Source organism: Vulpes lagopus, chromosome 13, assembly GCF_018345385.1.
Source record: "Vulpes lagopus strain Blue_001 chromosome 13, ASM1834538v1, whole genome shotgun sequence".
Taxonomy (NCBI): Eukaryota; Metazoa; Chordata; class Mammalia; order Carnivora; family Canidae; genus Vulpes; species Vulpes lagopus.
The window spans coordinates 32,755,801-32,774,673 of record NC_054836.1 but is presented as its reverse complement, the minus strand read 5'-3'; the positions used below and the strand labels follow the sequence as shown (position 1 = coordinate 32,774,673).

Below are 18,873 nucleotides of genomic sequence, written 5' to 3'. Positions count from 1 at the left end.
TGAATATAGCTCCGGAATTGTTGCAACACAAAGTAGAAGAACAATTCAGCTGCTTTCAAATTGCCAATAAAGCTCAATACTGAAAATTCTATCTTGAATTTATTTAGTAATATTGATAATAAAATTTATGGAAGCCCCCAAATCACCAATTAAATGGCTATGTTTTAATACCTTTCAGTTTTCATATTATGGTACAGAACAATGAATTTTTCATAGATTGAATGGTATAATCTCAATACTGTAAAAATTTTTAGTTTATTTAAAGAGCAGTAAATATAATCTCAATGATTTAGCAATGTTGATATTCTTCATACTTAAGTTATCAAATCAAAAAGCCGGAGTTTGGAAGCTCCTGGCAGATTCACTTAGTCTGTTCCTCTGTCTCCAAAAAAGACAATCTCTGTGACACAGACAGGCAGCTAGTTTAACTATCAATATTACTCAATGAATATATTTCCTCTCCTTCAAAATAAGGGAATTCATAACCATTGTGTTACTTTTTTATGCTTCTTTCCTTGTCCATATTCTGAACAAACATGGAAAACAGCTGAACAGTGATACAGACGATGACCATCTTATGCCAAATAAGGAAACTGATATTCCAAAAGGTTAATAAATTCCTTTTAGGTATAAGACTAATTTTCTATAATTTTAAAATTTTAGATTCCTTTCTGCTTTGATCTATCTGGCTAGCATTTACTCGTTCAAGGTGATACAAATATCACCTTTCATTAGAGAGGATTTGCCTTATCCTTCCTGTTACTAAACTAACCCAACTGCTAGCACCCAACATATGTCATTATGTGGGATACTTGCATTTCTAACTAGCACAAGGCTTGTTATACCTTAAGTATACAAATGATTCAGTTAGGATTTTAATAAATCTACATACAACATATCTATACTTAATGCATATTACATGGTTTTATGTCATTACAACTTCCCCTATATATGAGTTAATGCTTCATATAAATGTGTGAGTTAGGATTATGAATATGTATTTAGTTATAGACCATAGACAAAGACTACTCAAGTTTTTAAAAATTAATAATAATCTAAAATTAACTTTAAGTTATAGTTAATATATATGTATATGTTGTTACTGTTGTTTTGCTCTAACTGAACCATCAATCAATTGGAAGGCATTTGTCATATTTGGCTTTTAGCACTGACTTTGATGATAATGATGTCAAGATCTAGTTCTAGTTATAATAGTTTTAACATTTTGTCAGGAGTCTAACTCTCTTGTTTTCTTGAGTGTCTCCATCTTCAAAGCTCTGAGGATACAACAGTAAGGTTGACATAGTCCGTTCTTTCATGGAATTTATATTCAGAGGGAATGCAAATGTATAATTATGGCTTGAGGAACTTTCTGTGGGGAAAAGGGGCTTTTCTGCACACTAAAAGTGCATGGGTAAATATATACCTGAATGTCTGAAATTCCCATCCCTTGTCTTTTCTGACTGTAATCTCTTTAACCCTCATCTAACCTAATGCAAAAGACCCTTGACTGATCACCCTATTTCTGAGACAACCCATCCTATTCCTTCTGGCAGGAATTCTCTTCCTAAAGCCCTCTGTAAGAAAGAAGTTGATACAAAATCTCTGAAAGAAACCAAAGTTCAAAGAACTTCTCCAGCCTAGCATTTTGACTCTCTTTGACCTGAGGCCAACTTGCATTCTCAACATTAGGTCTTTTATTCATTTTCTAGGTTCTACCCAAATCCTATCTACTATATAACAAATATTGTCCCCAGTGCTACATTCTGATTATCATGAGCCCTGGGCACTACTGCCTTTTTTGGGTCCCTTCCTCCATAAAAAAAAATATTAAAAATTACATTCTACGCTTACATTGGCATACATTGGATTATTATCTATTACTGTGATATTCATTTTCTCTTTTGATTAAAAAATTAAAATTTAAAACATTCTGTGGGCCCCTTAAAGTATCATGGGTTCTGAGCACAGTATCTACTGTGTCTATGGACACTGTAGCCCTGACCATTTGTGTTCCATCCATCTATCTTTTCTGTATCATCTCTCTAGGTCTATGAAGCTGCACATTCAGCAGTCATGTACATCCTCTAAGGAAAATTTTAAATTTTCTGTAGAACTTCTGAAAACTCCTGCATATTAAAAGCATATTAAATGTGCTTCCCCTTTCCATTATATTCCCATCACATTGTTTTTCTCTCTCCTTTTCCCTGACATCATCTTTTACATTATTAGAGTTACTGCATGCCATAACCACTTATTGGGCTCATACTCTGTGCCAGGCACTTTGCTAGTATGTTGAAACTTTTTTTATGTTTATTGCCTAGTAAGGATAAAGATACTAAATATTTCTAAGTATAATGCAATTAAAAATACAATGAGTGCTGTATAGGATAAATGAAAAGTGCCATGAAATAATATAAAGAAAAATCTGATCTAGAAGGTGAGGGAACTTCCATCTAAGAACGTGATGTTTAATTTGAGATGTGAAGGATAAGTTGAATCAGCCAGGTAAAGAGTGGGGAAAAGCTCTAGATTTGTTGTATGTGTGAGAGAGAAATTATCTTCTAATGTGTAACATTGAAAGCTTTTTGAACTGGGGACCCATTGATTCATATATTCCCATGCAGTGTTTGACATAGAACAGATGTTAATAAATATAGGTTGAGTGAAAATATAGCAAAGAGATACATGGTTATCCTTAAGATCTCACTATAAGGGTAAGATAAAACAAGAAAGCATATTATAAGCAATCGTAACATAGAAAAACCAAGAAATGATGAGTGAAAAATATAAGAAAATAGAGACCAGACAAAACAGTTACCAAAGGACAATACTCTGAAATTATTTAGTTTTGGAGCCAAGAGATCATGAAGGAAATGAGTAATTTCAGGATTATTTTTCCTTTATGCTTTTATGAGGTTTCCAAACTTTCTACATACCACCCATATTAAAACTTTAATTAAAAAAAACAGTAAGTGTTTTTATAAACAGTCAAAACTTGGACCTAAGAGCAGACATAGGTCGAATATTTTTGAATCTCTACCAAAAAAAGGAGTAAAGAGGAGAGAAATGTTTATTCACTTTCAAAAGAGTTGGCTACAATTATACACTTTACAAATGAAGTATGGTTTTTAATGTATAGGGGGAATCTTGATAATCCAGTAAGGTACTTATTATTATGTTACATATTTGACACCAAAGTATCACAAAATGGTAAGTCACTTTTATTTCAGATGGATACTACTCCTCAACAATAAAAAGCTTCCTGTTTAATGTTGAAAACTGTGATAGTATTTTTCTGTTGTAGCTGGAATTGACTGAAGTGCTTCACCAACACTTTTATTTCTATTAGCAATTTTAAGGAGAGATAGTTTTGTCTGTAGTTATTTTCTATAGTTCTAAGTAAGTGTAAAATACATGTTTCTGTTGCTTTGTCAGAAAAATAAAATTTTGAAGAGTACAAACCTATTGTTAATAAAAATTAGATGGATATCCAGTTAAACTTTCATCTGTTGATCTCCATTGAAAGAAAATGTGTCATGCCCATTTAGTGAATAATATACTCTCACCCCAAAAAAGCATTTTTTTAAAAGATTTTATTTATTTATTCATGAGAGACACAGAGAGAGAGAGAGAGAGAGAGAGGCAGAGACACAGGCAGAGGGAAGAGCAGGCTCCATGTAGGGAGCCTGATGTGGGACTCAATCCCAGGACTCCAAGATCACGCCCTAGGTCTAAGGCAGGTGCTAAATCCCAGCCACCCAGGGATTCCAAAAAAAGCATTTTTGATTAAAATATCTTCTAAATACATTATATTGAGTCTGTTTCTTAACATACATTAGTCTTTCTTTTTTTCAGGTGATTTAATTGGGGATTTGGTTTTGATTGGTTACTTTGTCAGACTGTCATTCCGGAAAATTCTCTCCGGTAACTGAAATGTGTAAGACAACCTTTTCTTTTATGAAGTGAGTGGTCTAAGGCCACTATACCCAAACATCATCGGTCTCCTCTGACTGATAAAAATTGTAAATTACTTTCACAAAGGAGTTATTATGCACCTATTTTATAAATTTTTCAGTGATGCCTAATAAGACATCAATGTTATTAAGGCCCAGGCCTTTCTAATCATGGGGGGAAAGGCATTGCCATCTATTTGAAAGTGGGTAGGAAAAGCCTTGAAGTTCTCTATAGGACAAGTACAATGTTCTTCCTTAGAGTAAAATATTTATTTCGGGGTAGCTTGCTAATGGAGATTATGAGGTAATAAAGCCCCTAGGCAGAGACAACTTCAAGGCTCTATTTTTTTTTTGTAACAGCAGTGATTTTTGGTTATGTTTCTGTCTGGTTTTGTTTTGCTTTCTTATTGCCATTGCTTAGGGACCTATTTTATGGCTTCTGTGTTTTCACTTTGTTCTGGATGGTTACATTTGCTTCCAGACATGTGGGTGGCTGCTAATTATGTGTTCTAATCAATATCATTATGCAATTTCAGCAAGAGCAAATACAGAAATAAAAATTTATAGTGTTTAATCTTTGAAATAATCATTGAAATAAATTGGAATTATTTGAACTAGTTTAATAAAAAATATGACCTAAAAGAAAAAAAGATCATGGGAAAATAATATTATTTTTAAAAGTTAAAATTCCATTTCCAAGTCCATTTCTTTAAAAAATATATGTTCCTTCTTTTTTGGCATTATGTGAAAATTGAATTTTCTTCTTTGGTTCACAGTGTTTTGAACTTCAGAAGTCTTGTTTTTTTTAGAAAATTAGAATCATAGATATTCCAGGAGCTTATCTTATAAAATGCTAAGCAAGGGCTGGTGGAAGTTTACAAGTTCTAAAGTCTTTGTATTATTCAGGATCGGTGTATAAATACTGGTTAACTTTAGACTTTTTAAAACTAAATATGCATGTTAATAATTTAAAATTAGTTATTAAAAGTGATGTGCATAACTTTAAACTGAACGAAAAGTTTTGAAAAAGAGAAAGCAAAACCCTCTGCACTGCTGGTAGGAATACAAACTGGTACAGCCACTCTGGAAAACAGTATGAAGGTATCTCAAAAAGTGAAAAATAGAGCTACCCTATAACCCAGCAACCCCACTACTAGGTATTTACCCAAAGAATACAAAAATATGAATTCAAAGGGATACATGTACTCGAATGTTTGTAGTAGCATTATCTACAACAGCCAAATCATGAAAACAGCCCAAGTGTCCATCAACTAATAAATTGATAAAGAAGTTGTGGTATACATATATATATATATACTATTCAGTCATAACAAAATAAAAGCTTGCCCTTTGTAACAACATGGATGGAGCTAGAGAGTATTATGCTAAACGAAATAAGTCTCAGAGGAAAAAAATACCATAAAATTTCATACATATGTGCAATTTAAGAAAAAAAATAAATGACCAAAGGGAGGGGGGAGAGAAGGAAGCAAACCAAGAAACAGACTCTTAACTATAGAGAATAAACTAGAGGGGAGGTAGGTCGGAGAATGCGTAAAACAGACAATGAATTTAAAGAGTACCTTTGTTGTGATGAACACTGGGTGTTGTGTGGAAGTGTTGAATCACTATATTGTATACCTGAAACTGATATTACACCATATGTTAACTAACTGGAATTTAAATGATATTTTTTAAAAAGAAAAAAATGACAATTTAAATTTATGAAAGTAAGTCATATTGATAAAAAAAAAAAAAAAGCAAAACCAGGAAGCAATCAAGCAAACAACCTAAAATAAAAGGAGAAAAATGATGGAGAAAAAATGGAATACTGAAAAAGCTAACCAACTATAATTCACAAAATGAGATGCTAGAAACAAATCCCTACATATTACTAAACACAGCTAATGGGAGGTACTCAATTAACCAGTTAAAAAATAGAGACAGTCAAAGTGAACTTAAAGGATAGAAAGGCTATATTCTTTGGCAGAGTCAGGTTAAAGTAAAAGGTTATTTGAAGACATACAAAAAATACTAACTAACAAAAAAAGAAAAAAAGAAGAAGGAAGAAGAGGAAAAACCTTCTGCAGCAACGTTGAAAAAACAGACAAACTTTAGGGGAAAAATACTAGAGACAAAAAAGGGTACATACAAAATAGTATGAACGTTTGATTAACAACAACAAATTTAAACCTAGCAACATAAGTTCAAAATGTCAAGAGCATAAATTGGAAGGACTATAAAGAAAAAATGGAAAATTCACATAATGGAAGGAAGTCATAACAAACTTTCCACAAAACGACCCAGGTTACAGAAGACTTGAATAACACAATTCTGTAGCTTGGAGATATATTGAATTTACAACCAATAAAATATATTCTTTCAAGGACATATGTAACAATTACAAACTAAACATACAATAAAGCAAATGTCAACAAGGTTTTTAAAATTAGTGTTTATAACAGAATATTATTCGGTCTTAAAAAGAAACTCTGACATGTGCAACAACATGGATGAACCTTAAAGGCATTATGTTAAGTGAAATAAACCACTCACAAAGGACAAATACTATGTGATTCCACTTATACGACATATCTGGAGTAACTAAATTCATCAAGACAGGATGGTGGCTGCCAGGGGCTGGGAACAGGGGGAAACAGCTTTATGCAAAGGGTAAAGGCCTAATTTGAAAAGATGAAAAAATTCTGGAGACAGATGGTGGTGATGAGTGCACAACAATGTAAATATACTTAATGTCACTGAACTATACACTCAAAAAATGATTAAATGGTAATTTTTTTGTTATATTTTAATGGAAAAAAGGAAGAATGTCACAGATCATATACACTAACCACATTATACTTAGAAATGCAAAGTGAGTAGATGAAAAGATACACTACACTCTATGAGAATAATAGCATAAAGACAGTTCTTCAGAAATTATTTCTGGAATGTTTCAGCTGATTCTAAATTTTGTATAGAAGATAAAAGGCAGAGAATAGCCATGTGAATTTTGAACATAAAGAATAATTTGGAGAGATAGGCCCAACCAAATAGCTATACATACTAAAAGTTGAATCATTTAATACAATAGAGTATCAATAGATTATTGAATAGAGTAGAACACATTAGTAGAATAGAGAGCCCAGAAGGAGACCCATGGCTACATGGAAACTCCATATAGAACAAAGATGACCTACAGAGTAGCAGTTAAACAAGGAATTTCAATATGTGATGCTGGGAAAACTGGTAATATGTAATGGGAACAATGAATTTTGATACTTATCTAATACTATATCCAAATAACAATTGAAAGATGTGGAGAATATCATTCTAAATTGGGGAAGGAAAGGAATTCAAATATTTTTATATACCATGGGCCAATAAAATACAAGCCTCTGTGGAAAATAGAAGAGACTGATTAGGTTAGAATGTACCCTGAGCATCCACTAGGCCCTGAAACTGGGCCCTGCTCTCCCTTCGCTGGGGCCTAAAAACTGGGCTGTGGGAGGGCCCAGGGTCCCTCCTCATCCCAAGCACTGACTTTTACAGACCCAAGCACAGAAAGTAGGTATCATTTTAGTTTTTAGCACAAGTTCGTAACAACTCAAAGCTATGTGCTACTCAAACCTTGGCCTGGGTCAAGATCACTCAGCCCAGAAGACAAGGTAAACTAGGGGTAAAATATGAGCAAATATTTATTGTATAAAGTAATTGTAATGTCTATATTACATATATAACTCCTAAAAATAAATGGGGACAGAAAAATGGACAAGAAGTACGAACAGGGAATTCCCAGATAATGAAACATTTCATTAAGACAACAAATACATGAACAGAAACCTTAGTGATAATAAAAAAAAATGCAAACTAAAACCAAGAATCGATGACATTTTATACTCATCAGATTGACCAAAATTTGAAGTCTGATAATACCAAGCATTAGTGAAAATACAGAGTAAGAGAAACTCACAGACTTGTAGGAGGACAAAATGTTAAAACCACTTCAAAGAACAATCCATTTGGTAGACGTGAAAATGAACAATAAACCTATAGTAAAAATGGTAAGTGAAAAAGCAAGCAAAGAATGTATATGGAGTCAATTATTTAAGTTTAAAAATATGCAAGTATCATATATTGTTTATGTATATGAATGTAGTAAAAATATAAAGAAAGGCATGTAAAAATTAGCAAATTCATAGGAATAGAAGAGATGAAATAGGAGAGAGATATACGGGTACCTTCAATTGTATATTGTATTTCTTACATTGTATAACAATATTGTAATATTATATAATAATGTGACATATACCATATAATATAAATAATAATAATAATATAAATTTTATATAATTATTATTATAATTATTTTCTATATAAAATATATATTATTTATATATTATATATTTATATATTAAAAATAATATATTGTTTTTATATATTATATTGCATATAATATATATTTATTTAAGATGGATGTTATGGATGTTCATTTTTAGAATCTTTATTATTTTCTCTGTATATAAAAATATCTAAAATAAAATTTTAAAGTTTAATAAGTTGGCATATATAAAGCACCAATATTACTGCAACATACAATGGTTTTATTGAAAGGACTAAGTTTTTACATGGAGAAAATAAAGATTCATTGGAAAATACAAATAGAATGAGTGAAAGAAAAACAAAAAGTAAAAGTAGATGAGAAAAATAATAAAAATAAATATGAAAAATATTTTTATTAAGTTTAAATATGCTAATTTAGGGGTACTTGGGTGGCTAAGTTAATTGGACAGCCAACTTGATTTCAGCTCAGGTCATGATCTCAGGATCCTGAGATAGAGCCCCATGTCAGGCTCTGGGCTCAATGGGGAGTCTGCTTGTGATTTTCTCCTTTCACTCCATCTGTCCCTCCCCCCACTCATGCTTGCTCTCTCTCTAAAATAAATAAGTAAATCTTCAAAAAATATGCTACTTTACTTTGAGATCAATATATACTCATAAAATATACCTTAATTTGTATCAACTTGCACTGATAATACAATAACATGTACAATTAAGTATATTTTGTCTTTAAATTTTCAATATATTAAATTAATTTCAATGAAAAAAAAACAATGATAATCAAGGGACAAAAGTGAGAGCAGAAGGATGTAAATTGGGAACTTAAAATGAGGATTTGGGACAGAGAGAGAACAAATTTAAGAGTGCAAAGTTTAGGAAAAATCTAAAGAGACAAAGACAATTAACAGTAATTAATTCTAAATACTGAACTATGATTGCTTTGTTGATTGCTATGTTCTTATTTTGACTGACTTTATTTTCCAAATTGCCCAATAAGCATATACTTTAATTTTATTTTACAAGTTATTTTGAAATGTTTTATTGTAATATCAATATTTTAAATAAATAGGCTAAGTTGGTGTGCATGTGTGTATGTAAAGTAAACAATAACTGGCATTAACTCAGACTTGGACAATGAGAGACTATTAGTTCCAAGCTAATTATGAATAGAAATGTCCATTGCACTGTTATCATCCCAGACCCAAACTCAGAGCCTGGAACAAACAGGAGTTCACTCACTTAATTTTGAGTTTGAAGAATGTATATATTATATCATAGAAATATGACTGCTTCTAAAAAGAGAGAGACAAACCAAGAAACAACACTCAACTAAAGAGAACAAACTGATGGTTACCAGATGGGAGGTGGGTGGGGGGATGGGCAAAATAGGTGAATGACATTAGGAGTACTCTCATGGCAATGAGCACTGAGTAATGTATAGAATTACTGAATCACTATATTGTACTTCTGAAACTAATATAACACTATGTTAACTATACTGTAATTAAAATTAAAAACTTATTTTTGAAAAAGTAATTAAATATAAAGTAGGAGAAAAAAATGTATAACTGATTCTAGATTTGAGACAAAAATCTGACTCTAATTTATTTGATTGAGCTGGTAAGTCAACACAATTTTTAAATGTAATTGAAATTTCTTGTTTCTCTTCACAGTGTGTCACAAGACTCTCCAGTAAATTCTTCAACAACTTTAGGTGATTAAGATATCCTCTTATTTTGTTTTAACTGACCAATGTATTGTAATAATTATTTTATCCTATTAAAGTCAAAGTTAGAATAGGGTGATTGAAATGAAGTTTCAGAGAAAGTCTACTCTTCTGGAGATGTTACTGAGTATGTACAAGTAATTCAGTATTATCTTAGGACCTTAAAGTAAGGGTGAGACATTAGTTGATAGCACTTGGCTAAACAGAGGGACAGTGAGGAATAGAGCACAAATATGGTGCCTGCAAGCAGTGGTCTCCAAAGTAAGGCATACACGCCAATCTGGTGGGGCACAAGAGAAAATAGTAGAGCTTCTACTGATATATAGTTTTTAAATAAAAATACAAAAGTTAAATAAACTATACTAATACTTGATACATGGCGATGACACTAGCATTTACACCAGTCCTTGCATCAAAGGTCACACAGCATAAACTCTGTAAAATATTCTAACATAGAAGGGGAGTCTAATTTCATACCTTAATATACAGCTACAATAATCAAGACAGTATGGTCCTGGCATAAAGGATAGACATATAAATCAATGGAATTGAATTGAAGATCCAGGAATAAATCCTTATACTTATGGTCAATTGATTTTCACCAAAGGTACCAAGAGAATCCAATGGAGACAGAATAGTCCTTCACCAAATAGATTCAACCACATATCCACATGTAAAAGAATGAAATCGAACTTCTTTTCTCATACCATAGACAAAAATTAACTCCAAAGGGATCATAGAACCAAATATAAAAGCTAAAATTGTAACATTATTTTAAGAAATACAGGAGTAAATCTTCTTAGATGTAAGACCAAAAGAAAAAGTGATCCTCAAAGTAAATAAATTAAGATATAATTAGAGGTAAAAAACTTTGCTTCAAAAGGACTCCATCAAGTAAACAGATAATCCAAAAATCAGAGAAAATATTTGCAAATCATATACCTGATAAGAGATTTGTACCCAGCATATATAAAGATATGCCTCAACAACAACAACAAAACAACCCAATTCAAAAATTAAGTAAATTTTCTTTTTTTTTCTAAATTTTATTTATTTGAGAAAGACACAGAGCAAGCACAAGGTGAGAAGAGCAGAGGAAGAGGGAGAAGAAGTATCTCTGCTGAGCAGGGAGGCCAACGCTATTCTATCCCAGGACCCCCCGGATCAAGACCTGAGTCAAAAGCAGACGCTTAGCCAACTGAGTCACTCAGGCACCCCAGTAAATTTTCTAAATAAACATTTCTCTAAAAGAGATATACAAATGGCCAATAAGCACATGAAAAGATATTCAACATCATTAGCTATCAGGGATTTGCAAATCAAAAGCATAATGAGTAATAACTTCACACCAACTACATTGGGTTTATAATAAAAAAGATACATAATAGCAACTGTTGGTGAGAATGTAGAGAAATTGGAACTTTCACACACTTGGTGAAAAGGTACTATGACGTAGGCACTTTGGCCAAGAGTTTGGTGGTTTCTCCAAAAGTTAAACAATGAGCTAACACATGACCTAGCAATTTCAATAATATGTATATACCTAAGAAAAATAAAATGTATGTCTCACAAAAATTTAAAACATGAATGTCACAATAGCACTATTCATAATAATATAGAAATCAGATTATTGGCAAAGGAAAAAAAGAGCACAGACAGAGGTCTCAGAAGCATTTGAAACTAGATGTGTCAGCGCCTCTGCCAACAAACCTGCTAACAAACAGGTAGGTTTGTTAGCAGTCGTGGTGGTCAAAGGAGCACAACTACCCTGGGAAGCTGCAGGTCAAGAAGCAAAAAGCTGTTCCTGCTGAGCCAGGTCCCCTTGACTCAGAGTCCCTACCACCAGCTGAGAAGGGTCTGTTCTCAAAGTATGCAAATAGTAGTTTTTTGAAGGAATCCTAGTAGCTCCAATGCCATGTCCCATGGGCAGGGCCCGTGCAAGTTGTGTATGAAGTCTCACATATCTCAGAAATATCAGGGAGAACTGCATAGTTACACAAAGAAAAGTAAAGTGCCAGAAAGAGACAACTGTGCTGCATTGTAAACATCCAATTTCAGTGTGACCTGTCATTTCAGCTCCTGACCAAGTGGTCAGGCCTCCCATGTGGAACTCGATGCCAGACAAGACAAAGACACCAGCTCCTCCATAAGTCCCTAAGACAGCGGAGGCAAAACTTCTACTTCCCTTTAAATGATTAAACAGACCAATGCAAAATGAGGCAGTACTTGTAGGCATTTCTAAAAGATAAAAACAATGGATAGGTAATCCACATTGGCAAAGTAGAGATATAAAAATCTTTAGCCTGGGAAATACAAATCAAAAGCCTCGACCGCCAGGGCGCAATCCTGGAGACCCGGGATCGAGTCCCACGTCGGGCTCCCGGTGCATGGAGCCTGCTTCTCCCTCTGCCTGTGTCTCTGCCTCTCTCTCTCTCTCTCTCTCTCTCTGTGATTATCATAAATAAATAAAAATTAAAAAAAAAAAAAAAAAGCCTCGACCATTGTTCCAGGCCAGAGTCAAGCATGAGGATCCTGGCTCACCAGAAGGCCTAGGCTCCAACGCAGAGACCCAGGAAGAAGGTGCCTCTTCTGTAGGAGTCTACTGACCCTTCTCATCACAGTCATATTTGTCACATTTGAGGGATTTCTGAGGCTGAAAATAAACATAAAAGGATATTTTTGCTAGACCTTGGGCCAACAGTGGTCCCGACGGTGGATTTGGAATTATCTCTCACAATTAGACCATTTTCAGAGACCCTGGAAGTAATGAAAAAGCATAAGCTGCTTATGTCTTCAGCTTCACAGATGCTGAAAAATGGTTGAGTGCACCTGGCAGGCAGAGCAGATTCCCTGGTGAGGGAACCGGTAACAAGCAACCACCTAGACCTGGGCCGTGGTGCTGCGGTCACCTCCTAGCAGTGAGGCCCGGAAATCATTACACAGTATTTATGTAGCCCAAAGCGCTGCTCTTTAATGATCTTTGAGGTTGGTCTGAGGTGCCCTGGCACAGGCCTGAGGGGCCCTTGGAAAACTCCAGCAGAGGCCCCCACCCAGATGCCCACCAGGCTTGCATGCCTCCTGTGGGTGGACGAGCTGGTTCCAGCTTCCCACAGCTGGTTCCGTCTCTCACCACCCACCTCTGATGCAAAAAGAATTCACAACCACATTTCTAGAGAAATTATAAAACAGGTTTCCTTTCACAGCCAAGCTTCTTCGACATGGCAGTTGCATCTTGGGAAAAGGTAAAATGTTTTTCCAGCTGTCAACACTGTGTTCGTCCTATCCTTCAGCACCATTCTTGCAAAATCCTGGCTTTCTCGCTGGGCTCACTAGTTATGCCCTATGAGGTTCTATTGCTCCTTGGAAACCACAGAGAGGCACTCAGCCTGGACCTCACTCCTGTAACTGTAGGAAGAGCTGCTGCTGAGCAGCTGCCCCAACCAACTTCCAGCCCTCCAATACCAACAATGCCATCTGCGCAAGCTCCCCTTCCCAACACTGAAGCACAGGGTACACCGCACCTGTAATGTTTTGTTGTCTTGTACTCTAATTTTATCCTTCACAAGTTTTATTACTGAAGAAATACAAACTTCTGCCTCCTCCAACACTCCTTACTCTGTCTAGCCCAGCAGAGGTACCAAGTAGGTGAAGTCTTGGTTGCATCCTCATCCAAGTCCAGGCTGAGCCTGGAACAAATGATACACTTAAGATTTCCAGTCCGCATAGCATCTACCAGGTGGTGAAGAAGTAGGTTCCGCCTTCCTTGTGCTGGATGTACTAGTACCTCTGGCCAAGACACCAAGCCCTGCCCGGTCACAACAGCTCAGGTCGCCCCCCAGTACTACCCCACGGTGACTTCCCCAGGGAGGGCAACGGCATGTGGCTTGCAACACTAGCACATAGTCCTTCTCCACCAAGATCTCAGCAAACCACACCACAGGGCTACAGAGAACACTTTCTGGTTCATGGAGGGAAACACCTCCAGGTGGTCAAAAGGTACAAACTTTCAGGGCACCTGCCTGGGTGGCTCAGGTGTTAAAGGTCAGACTTGATTTCTGCTCAGGTCATGATCTCAGGGTCAAGATACACCCCCACCCCCATCTTCCCTCACTCAGCAGAGTCTTCTTGAGATTCTCTCTCTGCCTCTCCCTCTGCCCCAACCCCCTTTCTAAAAAATAAATACATAAATCTTTTTTAAAAAAAAAGTACAAGCTTTCAGTTATAAAATAGTAAGTCCTAGAGATGCAATGTACAGCATGCTGACTATAGTTAATAATACTGTGTTACATATTCTAAAGAAAAGAGTAATGAAATGCTTATGCTACAGTATGGATGAATCCTTGAAAAGATTATACTAAGTGAAAGAGGACAGTCACAAAAGACCATGTATCATACAATTCCATTTATGTAAAATGTCCAAGATAGACAAATTTTCTTTTATGGAGACAGAAAGTAGATTCACAGTTGCCTATATTAGGGGTAGGGCAGTGGGGAGTTACTGCAGATGGGTATAGAGTTTCTTTTGAGGGTGATGAAAATATTCAAAAATTGTGTTGATGGTTGTATAGCTGTGTGAATATATTAAAAACCATAGGATTGTACACTTGAAGTGACTCATCCATATGATATGTGAATTATATCTCAGTAAAATTGTTAAAAAATAACACTATTTTTATCATAGTGCAAAAGGTTTCTATCCTGTTAACTCACAAGATAAAATTTATTTACAAATAATCTTTACTTCACTTTTATCTCACTGCTCTTCATTTCTCCTTTTGTGCATATTCTCTTGACACATATAATACACTGATGTGGTGGTACACTTATATAATTGGAAAGATATATTTTTATATCTGTTTATATATATAATGTTTCTATACATAAGAACCTGCTAAAATATTTGTATTTCTTGTGACTAAAAAAAGGTAGATCATAAGAGTTGAAGAGTACAGCACTCCTTTTTAAAGTAAAAATTGGATAAGAATGAGGGTACCTTTAACAGAAATGTTAAGACTGTTTATTATTCCCCTTCTCCCATAGCAATGGGCAGGATTTCTGAATTCTAGTGTGTGAGAGTGGCATCCAGTCCAGGAGAAGCTGGAATAACAAATCTATGCTCAACAACAACAAGAAAGCACTCACTATTTCTATACTAACCTTCCAGGTCCTAGTGGTGGCCCCTTGTAGCAGAGGTCAGGCTCCAGGTAGATAAATTATTGCTCCCACGTACTCACTGGTTGCTTCCAGTGAGGCCAGGTCAGTCTCACTCCCTTCTTCTCAGGTTCTTCTCATTCCAAACAAGAGTCTTTGCTTAGCATATTTTTCATGCCATCAAACAATATACAAAAAGGTACAAAGGAAAGGTAAAATTTTATATGTCAAATATTATCCTCATTTTCAAGTCATGAGGAATCTATAAACAACAATATGACTCACAAAGGCAGAGCTGTTGGTTGCTGAGCACTACAAAGTTTTCAGGTAAAGCATCACCAGCAGAATCAGAGGGAATTGTTAACAAGTGCAACCAGCACTTATATACGTGTGCAGTGTGTGGTTAAACCGTCAATCTGGATTGAGGTTTAGAGATGTCTTTTAATACTATAAAACTGAACCTATTTAACAATATTGACCCTCAATTATATAGAATATTGGTAAAAGTTACTACACATATTCAGGTATATAAATTGCTTCTGATGCATTTATGGATACAAGAGTTTTGGGGGAAAATAAATTACTATTTTGGTTGCACTTTGCATTTATATCTGTGGTTCCTTTAGAAATGTTTAAGATCCAACTACTTTGGAGTGCCCTTAGAAAATGACTGGTTTAAATCAGTGGGGGATTTTACTCTACTACAGAATACAAAAGAAACCACATTTGAATTTTGAAATTAAATAAATAGCTAGTCCATAAAGAGTAATTTCTTTCACAATAAAAAGTAAAGAAAACAAGTTATATTTTTGTTCGTTTGCTTTTTAGCTTCTACATTTTCACAATTGCCTGTAGAAAAAAAAATTTTCAAGAGAATAGATTGAAATTATTTTAATTACATAACAGCCCAGAGGAAAATCAAATTGTGCAATGGCCTAGACTAGCACCCTCTGTCTGGTTGATAGCCAATGAACAGTGCAGCATGAACAATAGAGCGCTGGTCTAGAAATAATAGCCTGAAGATAAAGGGAGAAAAATAGGGGTTTCTTTTGACTATGATGAATCTCTTGAGCATTTCCTTTATTCCTCCCCTTTGATAATTAGAGTCCAGATATAAAGCAAATCATAATGAGAGGGATGACAAGCAATATAAATCATTGCTATTTAAGACACATAAATTAGATGGGTTTATCTTGAATAAGTGTTCTTAGCCTAGGTTCTCTGGAAGAATTCTAGTGGATATAAAGCCTCTGCTCTGAAATTGTGTGCAAAGTTGTATAAGGACAGGCATCTGTGAATTTTCTGGAGATAGGGTCTGTAGCTTTCATTAAAGAATTCCTTAATTTTAAAAGTTGTTATGAAACACAGCTCTAAAAAATGCAGTAAGTGGCCTTAATAATATCCCACTATAATAATAATAATAATAATAATAATATCCCACTAATTACAACTTTTAGGTTTTCTAATTAATAAACCAGTTTTATGTCCTGAATGGATTTTTTAAAAACCCATGTGTTTAAACATGTAACAAGGTGAATCAAGTAAGTAGGGTGAGGACTCCTATAGGTTCAAGCATTTAAGTTTTATACCTTTATCTCTCAACCCAAGAAAATATCTTACCAAAGTCAACATTAGGAGATCACCATATTTCACTACCAGTCTCCAAATCCAATTGCTTGTATGCAAATTACCAATTGTCATGTTCTAGAAAATGTGTGATTTTATGTCCATTTCACCCTGTCTCCCAAAGCATGCATGTGTCAAAGGCAAGATATTCCAGTTTTTTTGTTGTTGTTGTTGTTTTGTTTTGGTTTGTTTTTTTGTCATCAAACTAGAAGCCAGTTACTGATAGCTCCCTGCTAAAATGTTTGGCTAACAAAAAAAAAAAAAAAAGAAGAGAAAGAATATTGTTTAACCTGTATTCCTTCTGGCATTTAACCACAAGCATCCTCTCAATAGAGAAAACTTTCCTCTTAAAATAGACAAGTGTTTGAGGAAGCACACAGCTCAACTTGTAGCATATAAGAAAACATCTTAAATAAACACTTGTCTCTATAAGTTGGAATTGAATATTGCTGTTTCCTCCACATCCAGACCTTTAACAATAATCCTAGGATACATTTGCTAATAAACGTAGTAAAATACACCTCAAAACACTTTAGTTTTTGGAAGGAAGCCTTTGTAAATATTTCCTCAATCCTAAAAAAATAAATATCACAAAAAGGCATTGTAATTTAAACAATTCAGTAATTATTTCTTGACTTTGGTGGAATTTAATGAATTAATTAATCTGCTCACTCAATCACTATATTAAGAATCTATTAGATGTTGAGCATCATGTTAGAAACCAGAAGATACAATGATAAACAAAATGGATACAGTCATTCCCCTGTGGAGTTTATTGTCTAGTGAGAGGGCCAAATAGTCATCAGTTCTGCACAAATAAATATAGAGGAGTAAGCTTTACTTGACTCTCTTATAGAGGGTAAGTAAAGCTTCTCCAAGGAAGGGATATGCAAACCAAAACATAAAGAATGAGAAGGATTTAAGTTGACAGAGGAAGAATAATGTTCCATGTGGAGAGAACAGCATGTTTAGAGTACATCTGGTGGTAGGGCACCTGGAAGGTACCATGGAACAGGTGCAGGTCAGCATGGATATTTATAATAAGAGGAGTCTACAGGAGCATGTAGAGTGAGATTACACAGAATTTGCATCCTATCTAAAGAGGCTGATTCTTAATCCTAAAAACAATGGCAAGCCAATGAATAGTTTTAAACTCCCAAGAGTTTAGGCCTGGAGATTGGACATTTAGTGGGGCTGATAAAAACAGATTCATATTTCAAAATGATCATTCCAGGATAACTACATTTTATTTAGGATGGAGAACTTAATATTCATGCACCTTCCTAAGCAAACTAAAGTTATTAGAGAGAGCATGAGACTCAAAGAGAAAACTGCTAGGTTTGTAGTCCAACCCTATCATTTTATAAATGTGAATATTAGGGGAAATTTACATTACCTCTCAGAGCACCTTTATAAAATGAAATAATAATGTGTGTCAGATGACTATTTTTTTTTAAATTATAATTGACTCTCTATTAGCAAGATAACAGACTTATCTCTGGTCTCATGACTGCTGCCACAGTCTCAAAGTTGTTCAACAATGTTTGTCTACTTCAGCAACCATCAAATACAGTGCTTCTCAGATTCCATGCTTGTTTAGCTCCTTTGCCAGAGTTATACACGTTATTTTTCTTACGTATATTTTTAGTGTTTTACTAAGATTTTATATTAATAAAACTTCTTGTATTAAGGCCCTGCATAGTTATCAGTATAACAAGATAAAGTTTGTAAATCTATCGTGGTGTCTCTTGTATCTTTTAACCACTGGTTTCTAAAATATTCCTGGTCTTAACCCTCAGGGGTCAGTATCTGCTATCAGCTCACATATCATGCTTATCACAATACTGTTAACCTTACAACACTGTTTTAATTAATAACTTAGCCCACAGTAACAAAAGGTGTGCAGATTTTGCTGAGTGGCCTCACTTGCTGCCATAAATTGTTGACCTCTACCAACAGACAAATTTTCCTTTATTATACTCACTTCTCACAATTATTTCTAAAGGCTATTCTCCACTGACTGGGCATATCAAACTCTTCAGTTTTGCTATACAACTTGCATTGTTTTAGCCT

At 34.6% G+C, this 18,873-nt stretch overlaps 1 protein-coding gene across 4 annotated transcripts in view; it reads right to left on the bottom strand.

Moving 5' to 3' along the window:
- The window catches only part of HDAC9 (histone deacetylase 9), a 927,702-nt gene that overhangs the window by 303,962 nt on the left and 604,867 nt on the right, over positions 1 to 18,873 (bottom strand). The window lies entirely within an intron of this gene.